At 43.0% G+C, this 21,721-nt stretch overlaps 1 protein-coding gene across 11 annotated transcripts in view; it reads left to right on the forward strand.

Annotated features, from left to right (window-relative positions):
- Positions 1-823: 823 nt before the first annotated feature.
- The window catches only part of PTPRA (protein tyrosine phosphatase receptor type A), a 163,907-nt gene continuing 143,009 nt past the window's right edge, over positions 824-21,721 (forward strand). For 7 of the 11 annotated variants that reach the window (XM_008019145.3, XM_008019182.3, XM_073007168.1 and 4 more), the window contains exon 1: positions 832-1,103. The gene's annotated coding sequence lies outside the window, so the exon portion shown is untranslated. Of the gene's footprint in view, positions 1,104-21,721 lie in introns of all 11 variants that reach the window. The other 4 variants (XM_037990670.2, XM_008019184.3, XM_073007189.1 and 1 more) reach the window with 3 other exon arrangements.

Genomic DNA, 21,721 nt, shown 5'->3' on the forward strand with positions numbered 1-21,721 from the left:
ACCTGCTGCCACTGGATGCACTGAGCGATTGCTTCGGGGGTGCCACGCGCCAGACGCGGTGCCGGGAGCGCCGGGAAAGGGGTACGCGCCCCAACCCCGGCCTGGGGAGGGCGCACTCTGGCTCCTCTCTGTGTTTTGCGCTTCCCCTGCCCCGTCAGGCCTATCGCAAAAGGCACCCCCATCGCAGAACACCACGTGTTGTGCTTCTACTCAGCTCGGTGGCGATTAGGGCCCTAGCATGCGCATCTGGAAAGCCGCGGAGATTACCCTGGAGCTCGGGTGGGGACGGCGTGGGCTGACTTGGTGTAAGATGACACCCACGGAGCCAGACCCGTTCTAGGGACTTGACAGGTTCCTCTCCCTCCCCAGTGAGATCCGTCGTTCAACCTGCAGCAATTAGGGGAGGGAAAAAAAGACCCACAGTATCACGTTTGGAGAGGATTAGGAAGATGGCTCTCGAGTTCCATGCCGCCCTGGTGGCTAGACATTGGTGTAGTTTGTCCCTGGCCTCGGTTTCCTCATCTGTAAACTGGGAAGAAGGCCCAAGTCCTGGGGCCTGTGACTGTAGAGTGGCGGAAGGCACTGGTGCACCCGCGGCCAGTCCTTCCGGGGTCCAGCTTCCTGAAGGATTGGGCGGCCCCGGGGGGAACCCCTCCCGAGCTATCTGGAGACCGTGGAACCGGGTTCGGGGCCCCAGCCAGAGAGTGAGCTTCCAGCGGTGCACAAGGGCGGGGCCCGCGCGGGCGGGAGACGCCCGTTCGCTGTCGGCCAACCAGCGCCTGTCTCTGAACAGCCAATGAACACGCGTTTTACAGCCAAGGCCAGGTCGGGAGCGAGGCTGCGGCGAGTGCGGCGCTGACAGAGACGCGGGCGCGCGCGATCGCGCTGGGACCCCGGCCGCTGCCGCCATCACCGCCGCCCGCCCAGTCTCCCCTCAGCCGCTTCCCCTCGCCATGGAGGCGAGGCCGCCGCCGCCGCCGCGGGGCTCGGAGCCGCGGGCCGGGCGGCGGCCCTGAGGGCGAGTGGCGGCCCGAAACGCCGCCGCGGAGCCGAGGCGGAGCCGCTCTCCTCGTCCCCAGCGGTCCCGCCCAACGCCAGACTCTGTGAGTGTTCGCGGCCGCTGCGCCCGGGTGGGCTTCGGAAGGGGGGGCCGTCCCCGGGGGCAGTGGGAGGGGTCCCGGGCCCGAGCCGGGAGCCCGGAGCCCGGAACCCGGAGCCCTCAGCCCTCAGCCTTCAGCCCTCAGCCCTCTTTTCCGGGTGGAAGCCTGCGGGCGCCTGCAATTTGATTGTGCATCCTTGCGGGTCCGTCGTGGGGAGGGGATCCCCGGAAACATGCCGGCCCGGGCACCGATCCCTCGCGACTGCCCAGGAACTTTGCGTGCGTCCTCCTGGGACCAGGCCAGGGCACTGCCAGAGTTCATTCTCAGAGAAGAAACTTAGAATGGCGAGAACAGAATTTGCTCAAGTCCATTTAATGGGAGGAAAGAGGAAAACTCCTGGCATGAGAAAATTTGCTTTTGCAGTGACCAACTTTTCTTTCCCTTCAAGTCCACCTCCCTCGGTCCCCTGGCCGGTCTCCCAGGCCCCTCTCCTTGCCGCCCTCTCCCAACTGTTGAGGCTATTTAAGAAGGGAAATAAGGGCTGAGAGCTGCCCAGAATTCAGAGTAGGCCAATTGAGAGCGCAGGTCCCCTCCATTTTTACTTTCGGTAAATAAAAAAAAAGATTTGAAAAAATTATTTCCTGATTATATCTCCTGAAGATTAAAAAAAAAAAAAATAACAGAGCTGAGTCCTGTCTTGAGGGTTTTGTTTTTATTTTTTAAGATCTCTGATGATATTTGTAAGACAGGAAAGGAAGATGTGCAGATCCACCCTCTGCAGGGTGAACACCATCAGAAGCTTTTGCCCAGGAGAGGAATTCCGGCTCTAGAACCAGCCACATCACCCCGGAGACGGCTTCGTTTGCCACCTGCCAGCTATGCAGGCAGCCCGAGAAACAGAAGATGGTGGGCGAGAGGAGGACTGACTAGGAAAGGGCGAACATCTTCCTGCCTGGCCACTCCTTTCAGAAACACAGATCTGATGCTGTCACTTGTTTACTTAAAAACTCCTTCGCTTTTCTTTTTCTCATGGGATGAATGAAGCCTAAAATGCCTTATCAGGTCATACAAAGCCCTTGACAATCTTGCCTCAGTTTACTCCTTTTAGATTAATCTAATCCTTCAATTCTCCTTCCCCTCATCCCCCTTGCTGGCTATTATTCAGAGCTGCTTGACTGCTCCGTCACATGTTGGGATGTTTTTGTTTTATGTGATCCTCTTTCTTCCCCACCTTTACCTGCCAAGCTCTACTTTTTCTTTTAAAGTTCTTCTCATTTGAGAAGCTTCTTGTGGGCAGGAGCTGTCTTGCCCACCTTTCTGTCTCCCATGCTGGGAGAATTCTTCCTCCAAGTTGTCTTGTAGATTCTTTCCAGTCTCTTCTCTTATGCCCAGGCTCTGTTTATTTCCCGGTATCCACTTCCCAAGAGATTTTTTCGTGTTTTGAAGGCCTGCTTCGAGTACATGCCCAGGACTTTTAGTATTTCTGCTTCCGCACTTCTGCATGTCCATCCCACCCAGGCCCTATAAGCAGTCAGCGGGTGGGAACTGGTAGGTCCCATATCCCACTGGCCTCCAAAAAACTGTGTCTGAAAGACTAAAAGCCGATCAGTCTCTTTTCACCTCTACCTGCTCAAAGCGGCCTGGCTGATAACGTGCATTGTAAGGCATCCTGGGATCTGGGTAGCTGTTCTCTGTTTAGCCACTTAACATCTGGGTGAAATACAGAACCAGAAAAACCAATCCTCTGGCTTAAGTACATTCATGTGCCTTCATTTTGTCAGATGAATTGCTTGGGATACAATAGTGAAGAAGTCAGTCCTTACCTTTGAGGAGCTCAGAGTCTAATGTAGGACAGGTGGATATAAATACATCACAGGTGCTATAAGATTGTAATAATAATAGCTATATTTTATTTGCCTTGTGATAAGCTATGTAATAAATGTTTTCCATGAATTCCCTCAGTCTTTTCAAGTCATAAAAGGGCTTATTCCTACTCTACAGGGTTGGAAACTGAGGCCAAACAGTGGGCAAATGAGGGAATAGTCAAGATTTGAATTTTGGCAATGTATTTCCAGAGCCTCTGCCAGGCTGTGCAGGGAGCATCCCCTGCCTGGGTGATTTGGGAAAGCTTTCCTGGGACAGGGGGTTCTTCAGATCATGAAAGATGCATAGGAGTTTTTCCATGGTGGACTGCACACATAGGCAAGAGGGAGCAGCACAAGCAGACTTGGTGGTGGAAGGAATCCACTGTCCTTGGGGAGGAGGGAAGAGGTTAATCATAGCTGGATCAGGTAGCTGGAGAGCTACTAGAGGATTTAAAGGAGGCCAGGGACTTGCGCTGAAAGAGTTTTGGAAAGATCATTTGGGGGCATTATAGGACCAAATGCAGATGTTCCTGCAATATAGGAGGCACTGGTCAGGTCTGACAGAGGTAGAATCACAGCCTCTTAGATCCTGAGGAAGGTGTAGAGGGAATCCTGCTCCATTTTGGGAAAATATAATTAATGCAAATGAGAGAAAAATTCAAAAGTTCTAGCAATACAAAAGAGTATGTAGAGAAGAATGTCCCTCCTACCCTGGCCCCAAGTCTCGTGTCTCCCTAACCTCCTCCCCAGAGATGGCTGAAGTTTTCAGTTTATATGGCCTTCCATAGACACTGTTCCTTTATAATTATGTGCCTGCTTGTCCATACTCCTCCCACCATGGGACGTACTGCTCACACCTTACTGGATTTTTTTTACTTAACATATTTAGGAAATCATTCTATTATCAATATATAGAGAGAGTTATTCTTTCTGTTGACATTCTTTTACTTGTTTAATTGTATGGCTGTACTGTAACATCTTTGGGTTAAATATTTGTTTCCAGGTTCTTATATTACAGCAATACAATTAATGTCCTTGTACATACTGTGTTATGTGCTCATTTGCAAAGTTATCTGAACAATATGCTTTTAGAAGTGGAATTACTGGGTCAAGGGATATGTCTGCATTTTTGATTTGCAGATATGGAGCCAAACTGTCACCTGTTTTCAGGCTGTTGTACCAACAGCCTGTTGTATCCTCTCCCCCAAAATGTGTGGCTAGGTAGATGATCTTCAGAGAGTTCAGGAGGATCAACTGTGATGCTTTTTCAGCTATTATATGCTTACTTTTCCTCCACAAATCCTCCCCCTACCCTATGCGATTCTAGCCAGTTTATTCGAATCTACAGAGGGAGATGTTGAGGCTCAGAAGGATAAAAGTAACTTGTGCAAGATGATCAGTGTGGTTGGTGGTGGGTTTTTTGCTTTGTATTTTTGCACCCCGCATGTTTGTATTTGCCAGCACCTTTCATTGGAGGTGCTCAGTGTCAGCTTGTAAACATTATTGCATTGTTTTTCTCTGTTTTCACATGAAAAAAATGAGATGCAGGTGAAGTTTGAGTTATGAGAGGGAAACTGGCCAAATATAGAATCTTGTCATTTTACTTTCCAGTGCAATAACTAATAAATGTTTCCAAATGCCAAAGCTGAAGAAATGTTTTTTGTTTGTTTGTTTGTTTTTTGAGATGGAGTTTTGCTCTTGTTGGCCAGGCTGGAGTGCAATGTCGCTGTCTTGGCTCACGCAACCTCTGCCTCCCGGGTTCAAGCGATTCTCCTGAGCCTCCTGAGTAGCTGGGATTATAGGCATGTGCCACCACGCCTGGATAATTTTGTATTTTTAGTAAAGACGAGTTTTCTCCATGTTGGTGAGGCTGGTCTTGAACTCCTGACCTCAGGTGATCCGCCTGCCTTGGCCTCCCAAAATGCTGGGATTATAGGCGTGAGCCACCGTGCCTAGTGAAGAAATGGTTTTTTAGTGAGTCTGAGTACAACAAAAATAGCAATAATATAACACTAACTTAATAAAACTGAACAGCAAGCCCAAAAATAGCCCAACATTAAAATTTATTTTAATATATTCTCTATAGGAAAGAGAATCCATTAAATGTAAAACTATATTTATTTTACTCTAAATTCACATCCATTTGTGTCAGTGTACAAGACATAGTTTTTATAGTAGCAGTCAGTACATACAGAATATGATTTTATGATTTTTGAATTCTTGAATAGCGTAAAATATTTTATATTTACTCATTTAAGTATTTGTTCATTTAAAATCACAGACTGGGTGCGGTGGATCATGCCTGTAAATCCCAGCACTTTGGGAGGCCGAGGAGGGCGGATCATGAGGTCAAGAAATCAAGACCATCTTGGCCAAAATGGTGAAACCCCATCTCTACTGAAAATACAAAAATTAGCTGGGTGTGGTGGCACGTGCCTGTAATCCCAGCTACTCAGGAGGCTAAGGCATGAGGATCACTTGAACCCAAGAGACGGAGGTTGCAGTGAGCCAAGATCTTGCCGCTGCATTCCAGCCTGGTGACAGAGTGAGACTCCATCTCAAAAAAAAAAAAAAAATCACAGTATAGTATTCCATTCACTGACAACTGTAGTTTTAAAAATTTGTTTGTTTGTTTGTTTTTGAGACAAGGTCTCACTCTGCCACCCAGGCTGGAGTGCAGTGGCATGATCACAGCTCACTGCAACCTTGATCTCCTGGGCTAAATGATCTTCCCATCTCAGCCACCCAAATAGCTGGGACTGCACAGGTCTGTGCCACTACAACCAGCTGATTTTTAAATTTTTTGTAGAGACATTCTCATGTTGCCCAGGCTGGTCTTGAACTCCTGGACTCAAGTGATCCACCCACCTTGGCCTCCCAAAGTGCTGGGATTATAGGTGTGAGCCACCATTCTCAGCCAACAGCTGTAGTTGGTGCAATCCTTTTTATTCTTTTATTTTTTCTACCTTTTTACTATTATAAATGGTACTTTTATACCTCTTATTCATATATTTCTTTTGAATTATTTCCTTGTACTCTTACTCCCAGCCTGGGCTCACCAAGTCAGAGGATACAGTTTCAGTGCCTAATTGCAATCTGGAAAGGTTGAGCTAGTTTCCAACACTATCAGCAATTTATGGGGCCATTTCTTGACAGCCCATCTAGTGCTATTACAAAGAAATGTAATGATACCTTGAATTAGGTTTAATTTACATTGCTTTGGAAGAAGAGACCAGTAGCTAATTTAGATTTTTTGAAAGAAGTACGGTGCTGTGATATAGATTATCTCCAAGATTTATGTAACTAAAGCCAACTCGTGGTTGAAGAAAGATTTGGTTGATGAGACTGAAGTATTGTGGAAGTTTAGAATAGGATCTTAGCAGTATAAAATGTAAGACTAGATGCTGTTCGGTTGAAAATACCAGGCGTTGTGCTGGAAGCTGGGGACACCCCAGAGTAACATGGATGTGATGTTTGTCCTCATGACACTTTTGGGTTAGTGTAGTAGACAGACATTAATCACCTATGGTAATTATAGATGTGATGAAAGGGGAAGAATAGGGTGTTTTGGGAGTGCCAGAGAAGTTCAGCAGCTAAACAACATTTGCAGTTAAACATTTGTAAAGGCCCTGAGCTGAGAAGGGATTTGGTAGCTCAGGGCAGCGCTTCGCTAAATTGAATGTGCTCATGAACCATCTGGGAGTCTTGTTAAAATGCCAAGTCCTGAATCAGTAGGTCTGGGGTGGGACTTGGGATTCTGTGTTACTAACCAGCTCCTGGGTGAGGTAGATGCTGCTGGTGGGTGGATCACACTTGACATAGCAAGGCCTAATTGAGAGCTTAGTGAGCACCTAAAACTGGCTGACCATGGTGAACAGGAAGGGGCAGGTGGCTTGCAGTGACAGAGTAATTCTCTGCCTAGGCTGCACTTTAGATTCACCTGGGGAACTTAGAAAGATCAGGGTTGCAAATGTCCCACCCGTAGGCATTTTGATTTAATTGGTCTCAAGTGGGGCCTGAGAATGTGTATACAGTCATGCATAGTATAACAATGTTTCTATCAAGGAGAGACTGCATATACAGCAGTGGTCCCATAAGATTATAATCCGTAATTTACTATACCTTTTCTGTTTTTAGATATTTAAATACACAGATACTGTGTTACTTACAGTATTCAGTACAGTAACATGCTGTACAGGTTTGTAGCCTAGGGGCAGTAGGTTATACAATATAGCCTAGATATGCAGCAAGCTGTACCATCTCATTTTGTGTAAGTAACCTTTATGATGTTTGCAGAATTGTGAAATCACATCAAGACTCATCCTCAGAATATATCCCCGTTGTTAAGTGATGCATACCTGTATATGTATTTTAACTCCCCAGGTGATTCTAATGTGTAGCCAGGCTTGAGAACTAGAGACTAAAGACAGGATTGAGACAAGAGAATGTCAGGGGGCAGAGTTGAGGGTCCTGTATAGCATGCAAGGATTTTGGACTTTATCCTGAAGACAGAGCTAAATCTTTGAAGGATTTTTAAGCAGAAGAGTGAACTGATCTGATTTGTAGTTGTTAAAAAGTTCACTGTGGCTGTAGTCCAGAGCAGTAATTTTCAAAGTGAGGTAGATAAGATGATCCAGGGGAACTGGAAGAAAATTTAGAACTTTCTATTGTTTTTATCTAAAAGATAAGATAAAATGTTTAATTTAGGAATTGTCACTGGTATCTTTTGGGTCTATAGGTCAAACAGTTAATGTGTTAACTCTAGAACTTTGGGTGTCCTGAAGGAAGAGACTGAATTCTGCAGTGAGCAGAGACATATTTATACATTTGTTCTCCATGTATTGCAACATGTTGTTAATAGTTTATATTAACCAGTTTTCATTGAAGTAACCTTTACAAAATGGACATGCAAAGAAACCAGTGATTGAAGAAAATACTAATAATACAAGCACAAGCAAACAAGATGTCAGAGCTGACACTAGTCCAACTCCTGTGATGAATTCTTGGTGAGCTGTTCAAATAAGTCAGCTCTTACTAAATTGGAAAGTATCAGGAAATTTATGAGAAACATGGACTCTATCATTAATAAGAATCTTGCTTTAAGATTCCTTTTAATCGTATATAGAACCCAGCTGCACAGTGGCTCACATCCATAATCCCGCTGTTTTGGGAGCCTGAGGCGCAGGAGGCTAGGAGCTCAAGACAAACCTGGGCAGCAAAGCGAGACCCCATCTCTACTAAAAATAAAAAATTAGCCGTGTGGTGTCACGTGCCTGTAGTCCCAGTTACTTAGGAGGCTGAGGCAGCAGATTGCTTGAACCCAGGAGTTCAAGGCTGCAGTGAGCCGTGATTGTACCACTGTACTCCAACCTGGGGGACAGAGGGAGACTGTATTTTTTTTAAAAAAGAGGGCCGGGTACAGTGGCTCACACCTGTAATCCCAGCACTTTGGGAGGCCAAGGCGGGTGGATCACAAGGTCAAGAGATCGAGACCATCCTGGCCAACATAGTGAAACCCCATCTCTACTAAAAATATAAGAATTAGCCTGGTGTGGTGGCATGTGCCTCTCTGAATAATCTCAGCTACCCGGGAGGCTGAGGTGGGAGAATCGCTTGAACCTGGGAGGTGGAGGTTGCAGTGAGCTGGGGTTGCAGTAAGCTGGGATTGTGCCACTGCATTCCAGCCTGGAGACAGAGTGAGACTCTGTCTCAAAAAAAAAAAAAAAAAAAAAGGATGGGTGGGTGGGCCAAGCACAGTGGCTCATGCCTGTAATCCCAACACTTTGGAAGTCTGAGGCGGGTGGATCACCTAAAGTCAGGAGTTCAAGACCAACCTGGCCAACATGGTGAAACTCCATCTCTACTAAAAATGCAAACATTAGCTGGATGTGGTAGTGCATGCCTGTAACCTCAGCTACTCTGGAGGCTGAGGCAGAAGAATCATCTGAGCCTGGTAGGTGGAGTTTGCAGTGAGCCGAGGTCTTGCCACTGCACTCAAGCCTGGGCGAGTGAGACTTCGTCTCCAAAAAAAAAAAGTATGTAAAACTTTGAGATATTAAATAATAAAATATGAGGAGCTGTCACCAGTATGAAGACGTTTGAAAACCAAGACTTGGCAACATAAAGAGAACCTCTACATTTTTTTTTTTTTTTTTGCAGTGATACTTAAAGATAAAGGATATTCCATCAGATGCTTTACAAAATTTTGCTAACTTCAATGATCAATATTTATATTTTGAGGATTTCTTGTTTTTAAGAAATGGGGTCTCACTCCAGCCAGGCTGGAGTACAGTGGCACAATGATAGCTCACTGCAGCATTGAACCCCTGGGCTCAAGCAATCTTCCCATCTTGGCCTTCCACAACTCTGGGACTACACGTGTGAACCACCATGTGTGACCAGTTTTTAAGTTTATTGTTCTTATACAAGACAAAATGGGGCTGGGTACAGTGGCTCATGCTTAGAATCCCAGCACTTTGGGAGGCCGAGGTGGACGGATCACCTGAGGTCAGGAGTTTGAGACCAGCCTGGCCAACATGGCAAAACCCTGTCTCTACCAAAAATACAGAAATTAGCCGGGCATGGTGGGTGTGCGCGCCTGTAGTCCTAGCTACTCGGGAGGCTGAGGCAGGAGAATCGCTTGAACCCAGGAGGCGGAGGTTGCAGTGAGCTGAGATTGTGTCACTGCACTCTAGCCTGGGAGACAGAGCGAGACTGTTTCGGGGGGAAAAAAAAGACAAAAAACCACATACCTTTGGCAGATTCTTCTTGCCCCACCCCCAAAAGGCCCACTTAAACAAAAAGCAGACTGATGTACTACATGGAAAATAATTTTGTCAGGAAATCAAAATACCATTGGAAGATGTATAGAAAACATTGCTAAATATGTGAACAAACAATATTAGGACAAATTTTGTAGTGTGGGAGGTTTAGTATATGGTTGTGAAAGTACAGAAGCTTCTAGCATGTCTCAGTATTGCTAGATTCTCTTTTCTTTCTTTTTTTCTTTTTTTTTTTTTGAGACGGTTTTGTTCTGTCACTCAGGCTGGAATGCAGTGGCACCATCATGGTTCACTGCAGCCTTGACCTCCCAGTCTCAAGTGATCATCCTACCTCAGCCTTCCAAGTAGCTGGGAGCACAGGCATGCACCACCATACGTATTTTTTTATTTTTTTTTTTTAGGAGAGGTGAGGTCTCACTGTATTGCCCAGGCTGGCGTCGAACTCCTGGCTCAAGTGATCCACTTGCCAAAAGACCTCCCAAAGTGCTGGGATTACAGGCATGAGCCACCGTGCCAACCGTGCCAGGTCTAGATTTTTTTTTTTTTTCCTTTTTTTTTTTTTTTTGAGACAGAGTGTCGCTCTGTCACCCAAGCCGGAGTGCAGTGGCTCAATCTCGGCTCACTGAAAACTCCACCTCCCGGGTTCACACCATCCTCCTGCCTCAGCCTTCTGAGTAGTTGTGTCTACAGGCGCCTGCCACCACACCCGGCTAATTTTTTTGTACTTTTAGTAGAGATGGGGTTTCACCGTGTTAGCTAGGATGGTCTCAATCTCATGACTTGGATTATCTTTTAGTAGTTACATCCAAGAATAAGGACCACTTTTTATTTTTATTTTTATTTTTTTTTTGAGATAGAGTGTCGCTGTGTTGCCCAGGCTGGAGCATAGTAGCATGATCTTGGCTCACTGCAAGCTCCGTCTCATGGGTTCACGCCATTCTCCTGCCTCAGCCTCCCAAGTAGCTGGGACTACCAGCACCCGCCACCACGCCCAGCTAAGTTTTTTGTATTTTTAGTAGAGATGGGGTTTCACTGTGTTATCCAGGGCGGTCTCAATCTCTTGACCTTGTGATCCGCCTGCCTCGGCCTCCCAGAGTGCTGGGATTACAGGCTAAGCCACCATGCCTGGTCAGACCACTTCTTTTGTGAGCTACTGGAGGAAAGTTGTACTGGAGAAGACATATTCTTTTTTTTTTTTTTTTTGAGACAGAGTCTCGCTCTGTTGCCCAGGCTGGAGTGCAGTGGCACGATCTTGGCTCACTGCAAGCTCCGCCTCCTGGGTTCACGCCATTCTCCTGCCTCAGCCTCCCAAGTAGCTGGGACTACAGGCACTCGCCACTATGCCGGGCTAATTTTTTGTATTTTTAGTAGAGACGGGGTTTCACCGTGTTAGCCAGGATGGTCTCGATCTCCTGGCCTCATGATCCGCCCGCCTCGGCCTCCCAAAGTGCTGGGATTACAGGCGTGAGCCACCGCGCCCGGTGACATATTCTTAATTAATAGTTAGTAAACGATTGCCTTCATAAGAACATTACTATATGGAATAATAGACTGAATGTAAATTAATGGAACAGGGCTGCTTTGACTGAATAAAAGAATGAAATTCATGAAATTCATTCATTACCTCTCTATGGGCAGGCTCTTGAGTCCACTTGTTTGTTAATTATCTTGTGGTAGAGTTGTTGATGAGTTTTGCATTTTTCTTTTTTAAAAAAATGCCAACTTTTTGTTATGATAAGTGGCTACAGGTTGAGTAATCCTAATATGAAATCCAAGAGGCTCCCAAATCCAACATTTTTTGTTGTTGTTGTTTGTTTTTGTTTTTGAGACAGGTTCTCACTCTGTATGTAGCCCAGGCTGGAGTGCAGTGGCATGATCATGGCTCACTGCAGCCTTGAGCTCCTGGGCTTGGGTGATCCTCCCACTTCAGCCTCCTGAGTAGCTGGGACTACAGGCATGCACCACCATGCCCAGCTAATTTTTGTATTTTTTGTAGAGACGGGGTTTTGCCGTGTTTCCCTGGCTGGTCTCAAACTCCTGGGCTCAACCGATCCTCCCACCTCAGCCTCCCAAAGTGCCGAGATTATAGGTGTGAGCTACCATGCCTGGCCTCAAATCCAAACCTTTTTGAGTGCTGACATGACACACAAAGGAAATGCTCATTGGAGCATTTCAGATTTTGAACTTTTGGATCAGGGATATTCAACCAATAGGAATAATGCAAATATTACAAAATCTGAAAAATACCTGAAATCTGAAATACTTCTGGTCCCAAACATTTCAGGTAAGGAGTACTCAACCTGAATCTAGCAAATATCATTTGAAAAATTGGTATCTTTAATCTATCTCTTCAAGTAAAAGTGTTATTTAAATAGTGAATGAGAAAGGAGCTACTTCTCTTAGAAAGAAATGTGCAGTGGGAGAGCATTTTCCTCACTGTAATTTTTTTTTCCACATAATCATTATTGAGCTATAACTTACATATTATAAAATTCTCCCTTTTAAAGTGTGTAGTTCTGTGGTTTTTAGTATATGCATAGAGTTGTGCAGCCTTTGCCACTGTCTAGTTTAAGAACATTTCATCACCCCAAAAAGAGACCCTGCACCCATTAGCCTCACTTCTCATTCTGCCCTCCCTCCAGTCCCTGGCAACTACTAATCTTCCGGTTTCTTTGGATTTGGCCGTTCTGGACATTTCATATAAATGAAATCATGCAATATGTGACCTTTTGTAGCTGGCTTCTTTTACTTAGCATAATGTTTTTGTACCATGTATCAGTCTTCATTTCTTCTTATGGCTGAATAATATTCCATTATATTGATATACGACATTTGACTAACTGGTTCATCAGTTGATGGAATTTTATTTGTTTCTACTTTTTGGCTTTATGAACAATGCTGCTATGAATATTCAGGTATAAATTTTTGTGTGGTCATAGGTTTTAATTTGTCTTAGGCATATATATACCTAGGAGTAGAATTGTTGGGTTAAATGGTGACTAACTTTGAGGGGCTGTCAAACTTTTCTAAAGTGACAACCCATTCCCAGTACCAGCTCACAAGGGTTCTAGCAGCACTGCAAAAGGGGTCCAGTTTCTCCCAGCAATGCTCAGGGGTTCCAGTTTCTCCCATATTTGCCAAATTTGTTATTCTCTTTTTGATTATAGCCATCTTTGTAGGTGTGAAGTTGTATCTCATTGTGGTTTTTATTTGCATTTCCATGATGATTCATGATGTGCATCTTTTCATGTGCTGTTGGCTGTTTGTGTATCTTCTTTGGGGAAATGTCTATTCAGATATTTGGCTCATTTTAAAATTTAGTTATTGCTCTTTTTATTATTGAGTTGCTTATATATTTCTAGATATAAGTCCCATATCAGATATATGATTTGTAAATATTTTTTCCCATATGTGGGTTGTATGTTCAGGTTTTTGTGCGTACATATCCTTTTGGGTAGATCTAGGAGTGGAACTGCTGAGTCAAATGGTAACTCTATGTTTAACTTGTTGAGAAACCACTAAGCAGAATGCCTGCACCTTTTTACAATCCCAGCAGCAATGTATGAGTGTATCAGTTTCTCCCTATCCTTGTCGACACTTGGTATTGTTTGTTTTTTTAATTTAGCCATCCTAGTAGGTGTAAAGTGGTATTGCATTATGGTTTGAATTTGCATTTCCTTAATGACTCATGATCTCACTGTGATTTTGTTGCATCTATAAAAATTCTCATAATTTTACACATGAAAAACTTAGAAACGATTTTGTAACCTAATAAAAATTTCCAAATGTGTTGCTGAAAACATTTCCAGATGATCTAATGAAATAAAGAATCTAGGCACTGATCACCAGTGGCTGTTAAAACCGTTAGGGAACTATAACATCTCTAAAATTGGGACAACCAAATCTTATATTCTTTCTATGTGATACAATAGGAAGAACATATCATTCATGAAATAGTCTTGCTTGCCCCAACAAACTGAGTCAAACCTTCTTCTGATTAGTGTAGATCTGATTACCAGTTTATAGGATGTAATTGGCAAATTTAGAATGTGAAAATATTGTAGGACAAAGGAACCCATTTACTTCAAATGAATGGCAAGAAAAAAAAAAATGGAGGAACTGCTACAGATTAAAAAAGACTTGAGGCTGGGCATGGTGGCCCACACCTGTAATCCCAGCACTTTGGGAGGTCAAGGTGGGCGGATCATGAGGTCAGGGGTTCGAGAACAGCCTGGTCAACGTGGTAAAATGCCGTCTTTACTAAAAATACAAAAATTAGCCGGTCATGGTGGTGCGCACCTATAATCCCAGCTACTCGGGAGGCTGAGGCAGGAGAATTGCTTGAACCCGGGAGGCAGAGGTTGCAGTGAGCCGAGATTGTGCCACCACACTCCAGCGTGGGCGACAGAGCAAGACTCCGTCTTGGAAAAAATAAAAAAGACTTGAAACATATTAATTGAACATAAGTATAGACCTTGTTTAGATCCTGTTTCATGCAAACCAACTGTAAAAAGTTACTTATGAGCCCATTGGGAGTAATTTAAATTTGAAAACCACTTGTATATAAGATGATTTTAAACAATTTTAATTTTTTAAAAGTGTTGTTATAGTAGTATGGTTACATTAAAAAGAAAGACTCCTTTCTCTTACAGATAAGTACTGAAGTATTTTGGATGAAATGATGTTGATATCTGGAATTTACTTTAAAGTAATTCAGCATGTTTGGAGAATTTACAGATGAGACAAGAATTGCCATACGTTGATAATTATTGAAGCTAGATAGTAGATATATAAGTGTTTATTATAGTATTTTCTCTACTGTTGTATATGTTTGAGAATTCCCATAGTAAAAAATTAAAAGAGAAACTACTGTAAGGGAAGAGTTTTAGTGGATTCCAAGTCCATTTGTTAAAAACAGAAAAATGTGACCGGGCACAGGGCTCTCACCTGTAATCCCAGCACTTTGGGAGGCCAAGGCGAGTGGATCACCTGAGGTTGGGAGTTTGAGACCAGCCTGACCAACATGGAGAAACCTCGTCTCTACTAAAAAAAAAAAAAAAATACAAAATTAGCTGGGCATGGTGGTGCATACCTGTAATCCCAGCTACTCGGGAGGCTGAGGCAGGAGAGTCGCTTTAATCTGGGAAGTGGAGGTTGCCGTGAGCCGAGATCACACCATTGCACTCCATCCTGAGCAACCAGAGTGAAACTGTCTTAGAAAAAGAAAAAAAAGAAAGAAGAAAAAGAAATTAAAAAAGTGTCTTTTATTAATTTTCGAGAGTAATTATCACAGAAGATGGATATTTGCTCGCCATATTTAAAAGGAAATATTTGTATAATGGGGGTGGGAAAATGATTATCACAATTTAGTAAACACAGCCATAGTGCTGCTTCCTTTGGATTCATGTTTCTTTTTGGCTATGATAGCCATTAAAACCAAGGATTGGGCTGGGCACGGTGGCTCATGCCTGTAATCCCAGCACTTTGGGAGGCTGAGGCGGGCAGATGACGAGGTCAGGAGATCAAGACCATCATGGCTAACACGGTGAGACCCCATCTCTACTAAAAAAATATATATAAATAATTAGCCAGGCGTGGTGGTGGGTGCCTGTAGTCCCAGCTACTCGGGAGGCTGAATCAGGAGAATGGCGTGAACCCAGGAGGTGGAGCTTGCAGTGAGCTGAGATCGCGCCACTGCACTCCAGCCTGGGCGACAGAGCGAGACTCTGTCTCAAAAAAAAAAAAAAAAGAAAAACAAGGATTGACTTGGAATCAGACTTTTAAATTGCTCTATCATAAAATATTAAAATGAGATTTTTCAAACATGAGAAATATTTAAGCATACGACTCACACCAAAATATTTTTAAGATGGGTTTTATATTACTATTTTAGTTGATGGGAGTACCATTATTGTGATCATTATTTATTTCATTTGAAATGTTTTGTAGTATTTATAGGTATTAGTACCTGTGTTCTGTTTATAAATGAACATATGTTGGGGATGTATACTCTTATCTATTGGTGGATGTGCAGTTAAAAGGTTTGTTTGTCACTTCTTTATTGGTAGATGTGCAGTCAAAAGGTTTGTTTGTGGAGAATGGACTGGGCAGGGTACAGAGACTTATTTGGTGCTTATTAGAGCAAATGTGGCCAGTGATGATGGTGTTCTGGACTGGCATAGGGTGGGAGGTGTGGTGATAGAGATGGAGATACATGGACAAGTGTGATTTAAGCAGTAGAGGCGTTAGGGTTCTAAATTTCTGGCTTTTTGGAAGAGATGATTGCTAGTTAATGAACTAAGCTTTTGTGCGTGGGAAGAAGTTGAAACCTGGCTGCTGTGAATTGTGCAAGTAGTTCTTAAATTTTGATTGACAAATAGCTTAACGAGCAATTAGTTTTCAAACATTGGTTGACAGGTGGCTTATTACAATATTGTAAATGCATTGATACTACCATTAATAAAGAGAATGTCTTCCATTGATATGTTGGCAGCACTGTTACCAGAGCAGTGTGGGATAGTTCCAGGACTTTCACTGTCTAAAAGGAACTGGAGGCCCAAGCTTTTACGGGGATACTTCTGCTCTCCTGGTCCCCATGTCCCCAGTGATGTGAATGTCCCTGACTCAGTGCCTCTGCTCACGCTGTCTGTGAGACCGCTGCCTTCCAATGCCTCTTATCTCTTGGACCTGCCCACTTTGTTAACAGGGACAGCTTTCACAGTGGTTTCCAGCCAGCATTTCTCTCTCCCCAGTTTGGGGTGGTAGCTAGAATGGTCCTTCAAAGCTCTCACACACAAATGAGAAATGGAAGCAGCTCAGGGAGACTATACCTGGACTAGGTTCTTGCTACCAGCTGGTGGAAGACAAAGAAAACCCCTTTTCTTCCTGTATTTCATGCCCAGTGAGCAGTAGTGCCATCAGCAGCAATTGTGAACCCCTAAGTCAGTGATTCTCAATATGACTGACATGGTGGGGAAGACGTAAGTTTGAAAATGCATTTTCAGGCTAGGCGTGGTGGCTCATGCCTGTAATCCTAGCACTGTCGGAGGCCAACATGGAGGGGATCACTTGAGCCCAGGAGTTTGAGACCAGCCTGGACAACATAGTGAAACCCTGCCTCTACAGAAAAATAAAAGGTAGGCAGGTGTAATGGCATGCACCTGTAGTCCTGGCTACTTGGGAGGCTGAGGAGGGAGGATTGCTTAAGCCCAGGAGGTCAAGGCTGCAGTGAACATACCACTGCATTCCAGCCTGGGCAACAGAGTGAGATCCCTGTCTCAAAAAGAAAAAGCATTAAAAAAAAAAAAAAAAAAAAGGCTCTGATTTGTTTGTTAGTGTTTGTCTCAAAATTTTGCTTAGTTTAAAATTATGTATATATTTGAATAATATGTGTCTATGTTAATAGTTCTAAAAATATATATAGTAAAAGTTAGTTCTCTATCCCCCTGCCTTCCAGATTTCCTTTTCCATAGTTATCCACAAGTACCATGAGCAATACTTGTGAAACCATCCTGAAATACTACATGCCCGTAAAATATAAGTTACTTAAGTTTGGTATTTCAGGTAACGATAAGGGAAGATAGAAGAGTTTTATGTTTATCAAAAGGAGTGAATGTTATAGTAGATTGAGATGAGATGTTCTTACCTTTGGGTTGGGTCTTAAGTGGAGCTCAATTCAGTTTCCCCAACATTAGTGGGAGAGATTACTTAAATCATCCATACTTACCCAGTTGTACTTGGTAAGTTTTCAAAGGTTCTACTTTGAAGTGGGCTTTTGTAGAGCAAGTAGTGGTTAATAGAGCAGCTCAGTTATATGTGTACGTTTTTTGATGTGGAAAAGGGGCTTTTGTGTACAGAAGGACTATTTTAAAATTACTTGGGCTTTAAATTAAGATGAAATAAAGTGGTAAATTTAAAACCTAGTTTTCTTTTAGTCTTGTTATTGTACTTGTGATAGGCATTTTGCATAGAAATAAGAACAGTAATTTTTACCTGCTTGTCAAATAAGTTAATATAAGTTTAACAGATTTAATTGCTCCAGGCCCCTTACTTAGTGAATTAAATTTCCTTAGATGTTTAAAATACATTTACACAGTCTGTCTGTCAGGCACAGTCAGTCCTTGACAGGTCAGAGTTACCACCTTAAACGGAATCTTCTTAAGCTCTTGAGCAATCTGTGATACTAAGAAATTAAACTTGTAAATGTAGTAAAGCGGGTTTCTGTTAAGACTTCCAGAGCTTTTCATTAGCTGAATCTGAATTACCAACATTTAAAAAACACATATCCTAAACCTAACACAAAAGTACTAGTTAGTACCATGAGTTTGATATACCATACCTCATTTTATTGCTCATGTCTTTTCTTTCTGGGGTTGTGATGCTACTTACCCAATTAAGGAGGATAGTTTTTATCATCTCAGAAAGCCAAGGTTATCAGATTAAAAATACAGAATCATGATACAGTTATTATTGGTCAGAGGTTCAAGACTGGGAAAGGGAACTAAGGGCTCTGTGTTTCCAGGATAATTCTACTTGAGATGCTGTGCCCTTTCTTATGTTAAGAGTCCTGAATATGGCATCAAAGGGGGAATCTATGTTCAGAGTTTGTTTTGCAACCCTCCATACCTTTTTTTGAGACAGGGTCTTGGTAGGTTGCCCATGCTGGTGTGCAGTGGTACAGTCATGGCTCACTGCAGCCTTGACCTCCTGGGCTCAAACAGTCCTCCCGCCTCAGCCTCATAAGTAAGTAGCTGGAACCACAGATGCACGCCATCATGCCCAGCTAATTTTTTTGATTTTTTTTTTGTAGAGATGAGGCCTCACTATGAGCCTAGGATGATCTCAAATTCCTGGCCTCAAACAGTCCTCCCAGCTCAGCCTCCTGAAGTGCTGGGATTATAGGCGTGAGCCACCATGCCTGGCCTTTTCTTCAAAAATAACCCTTCAGTCAATTTTTTTTCCTGGTCAAATTGGAGTTTGTGTTTCTTTTATATATTCCTGGTCAGACCCTACAATTATTTTAATTTTGGGTGTTGGATAGACTAGGGTTCATATTCCATGCCTGCAATGCTTTTTGTGAACTTGGGCAAAATACTTAGCTCTTCTGAGACTCAGTTTTGTCACCTAGTAAATGGGTTCAGCAATAGTACTCTATGTATTTGTTTGTTTTAAGCATTAGATAGTGCGTAGTAAATGCTTAGCACAGTTCTTAGCACATAGTACATTTTTAATAAATGTTAGAAAATATAATGATCTTGATTCTCTGTCTTCCCTCCCTAGTATTTGATTTGGGACACAGTGTAGCATTATTTGAATTATCACAGAATAACTTTTTACCTTTCTGATTTTAACAGGGGAGAGTGTGAAAAGGATGGAAGAGGGAAGAGAGAAAAAAAACTGGGGATATGTGATCAACTGTACAGTCTTTATTCCCTGAACTATCTTTCCCTGAGTTGTGTGACACATTCTCCTGGTTTTCCTCTTTCTACCTTTGTGGCCACTCCTCAGTTCCCTAGGCCCCTTTTCTTTGACCACTCCTTGTTTGAGTTACCAAAGATTCCATCTCTGGCCCTCTTGTGTTGATTCTACACATTCTTCCTGGAAGCACATGTCCATGGTTTCAGCTTCCTTGCTAATTAGGAGAAACTTTGTCCTCAGAACCCATCTGGATGACAGCCAACGGCCTACTGGTCTCCATTGGGCTATCTCCCAGGTACCTACAACAGTCTCAGAACTGACTCATCTTCCTTTTCAGTGTGTTATTTTTATAATCTCTATCTTGATGAATGGCACAACACAGTGACCCAAACTGGAAACTTGGATGTTGTTCATCTGGTTGGTGATCTGTTCTTACCTGTTTTACATCTGCAACATTTCTCAAATTTGCCTGTTTTCCACCATTTCCCTTGTCCCTTAGTTCAGGCTGCCTCTCACCTAGAAGCAGGTTCCCTTGTTGTCTACTCATTATTAGTTTCTTATTCCAAGTCATTGATTACATGGCTGCCAAGAGTGATCTCTCTAACTTCCTGATCTATCATAGCACTCCCCAACTTAAGATTCTATGAATAAAATCCAAACTCCTTAACAGAGCAAGCTCTCATGATCCAACTCCTCTTAACGTTGGTAGCCTTATCTTTTCCCTGAGCCCACTGCCCCTTGATCCTTGGTGGTGCTGTGCTCTTTCTTGCTCTCTGTCTTTGGATGGACTGCCCACCTCCCTCCTTCTTACTTAACATTATAATTTATCAGATAGAGATCTGCTCCTCCAGTCAGCATTTCCTTACTGACTACTCCAAGTCTGACCCAATATAGATTCTGTGCTTATATCTGTCAAGTCACTTATTGTATGATAATTCATACACTTATATGATAATTCACACATTGGCATGTGTAGATTAAGCATTTATAGTCTCAGAAGGATCCTGATAGTCCAAAAGGTATAGTAATACAGTTGTCTCTTAGTATCTTCAGGTGATTGATTCCAGGATCCCCTTGGAGATCAAAATCCAGGGATACTCAGGTACCTTATATAAAATGGCGCATTTGCATATAACCTATGCATATCCTCCTGTGTACTTTAGAGGCCCTAAATAATCTCTAGATTACCTATATGGCTAAAACAATACAAATACTATGTAAATAGCTGTTATATTCTATTTTTAAAAATTGTATTTCTTATTTTATGGTTTTATTTATTTATTTATTTTTATCTGTGGATGTGCAACCCACAGGTAGAGAGGGTCAACTGGGCCAGGTACAGTGGTTCACGCCCATAATCCCAGCACTTTGGGAGGCTGGGGTGGGCGGATTGCCTGAGGTCAGGAGCTTGAGACCAGCCTGGCCAATGTGGTGAAACCCTGTCTTTACTAAAAGTACAAAAATTAACCGGGCATGGTGGCAGGTGCCTGTAATCCTAGCTGCTCAGGAGGCTGAGGCGGGGCAGTTGCTTGAACCCAGGAAGTGAAGGTTGCAGTGAGCCAAGATCCTGCCACTGCACTCCAGCCTGGGTGACAGAATGAGACTCTGTCTCAGAAAAAAAAAAAAAAAAAAAAAAAAAACAGAGAGGGCCAACTGTGTGTAATTTACTGAAGCATGGATTCACATTATAGATGGTCCCTGATTTATGATGGTTTAATTTATGATTTTTATACTATGATGGTGGGAAAGCTGGTGTGATACATGTATTCAGTAGAAATTGTACTTCCAATTTTGAAATTTGATCTTTTCCCGGGCTGGTGATATGCAGTGTGACAATTTCTCACGGTGCTGGGCAGAAGCAGTGAGGTCACTGAGGCAGTCAGCTACGTGATCAGGAGGGTAAATGACTATACTCCACGGTGTACTGTGTTACCAGGTGATTCTGCCCAACTGTACGCTAATGTAAGTGTTCTGAACACATTTAAGGTAGGCTAGGCTAACTGTGGCATTCGGTAGGTAAAGTGTATTAAATGCATTTCCTACTTATACGATATTTTCAATTTATGGTGAGTATATTGGAATATAGCCCCACTGTAGGGCAAGGAGCATCTGTATTTACCCGGTTGAGTTTAGTGGCAGCGGGACTAAGTTCGGTTTAGCTGTTCAGTGAGCCAAGCCTCACTTGGCATCTAATTCTGTCTTTATTTTCTGCTTTAGGTAGGCCATAGCTCTCATGAAGGGATTAAGACTTTCTGTGTGAAAAATGGTATTCAGAAGGAAGGCAGCGTTAATTCTGTTTTTATACAATCATCAAGATTTGAAAGAATCTCATTGTCAATTCTGTCTCAATGGTATTCTGTATAATAAATCATAATGGTATCCAATGGTACTTGAAAAGTTTGGTTTTCATGAACATTTCTTTGAATGCCAAAGTTTTATTAGTTTGTTTCTCAGTTAAACTGGGTGCTCTTTGAGGCAGGGATTTATGGGACTTGCTTGTTTTGCAGTTTTAAATCTCCAGCTGCTAATACAGTACCTGGTTTGTAGTAGGAATGAG

This window comes from Chlorocebus sabaeus, chromosome 2 (assembly GCF_047675955.1).
Source record: "Chlorocebus sabaeus isolate Y175 chromosome 2, mChlSab1.0.hap1, whole genome shotgun sequence".
NCBI lineage: Eukaryota > Metazoa > Chordata > Mammalia > Primates > Cercopithecidae > Chlorocebus > Chlorocebus sabaeus.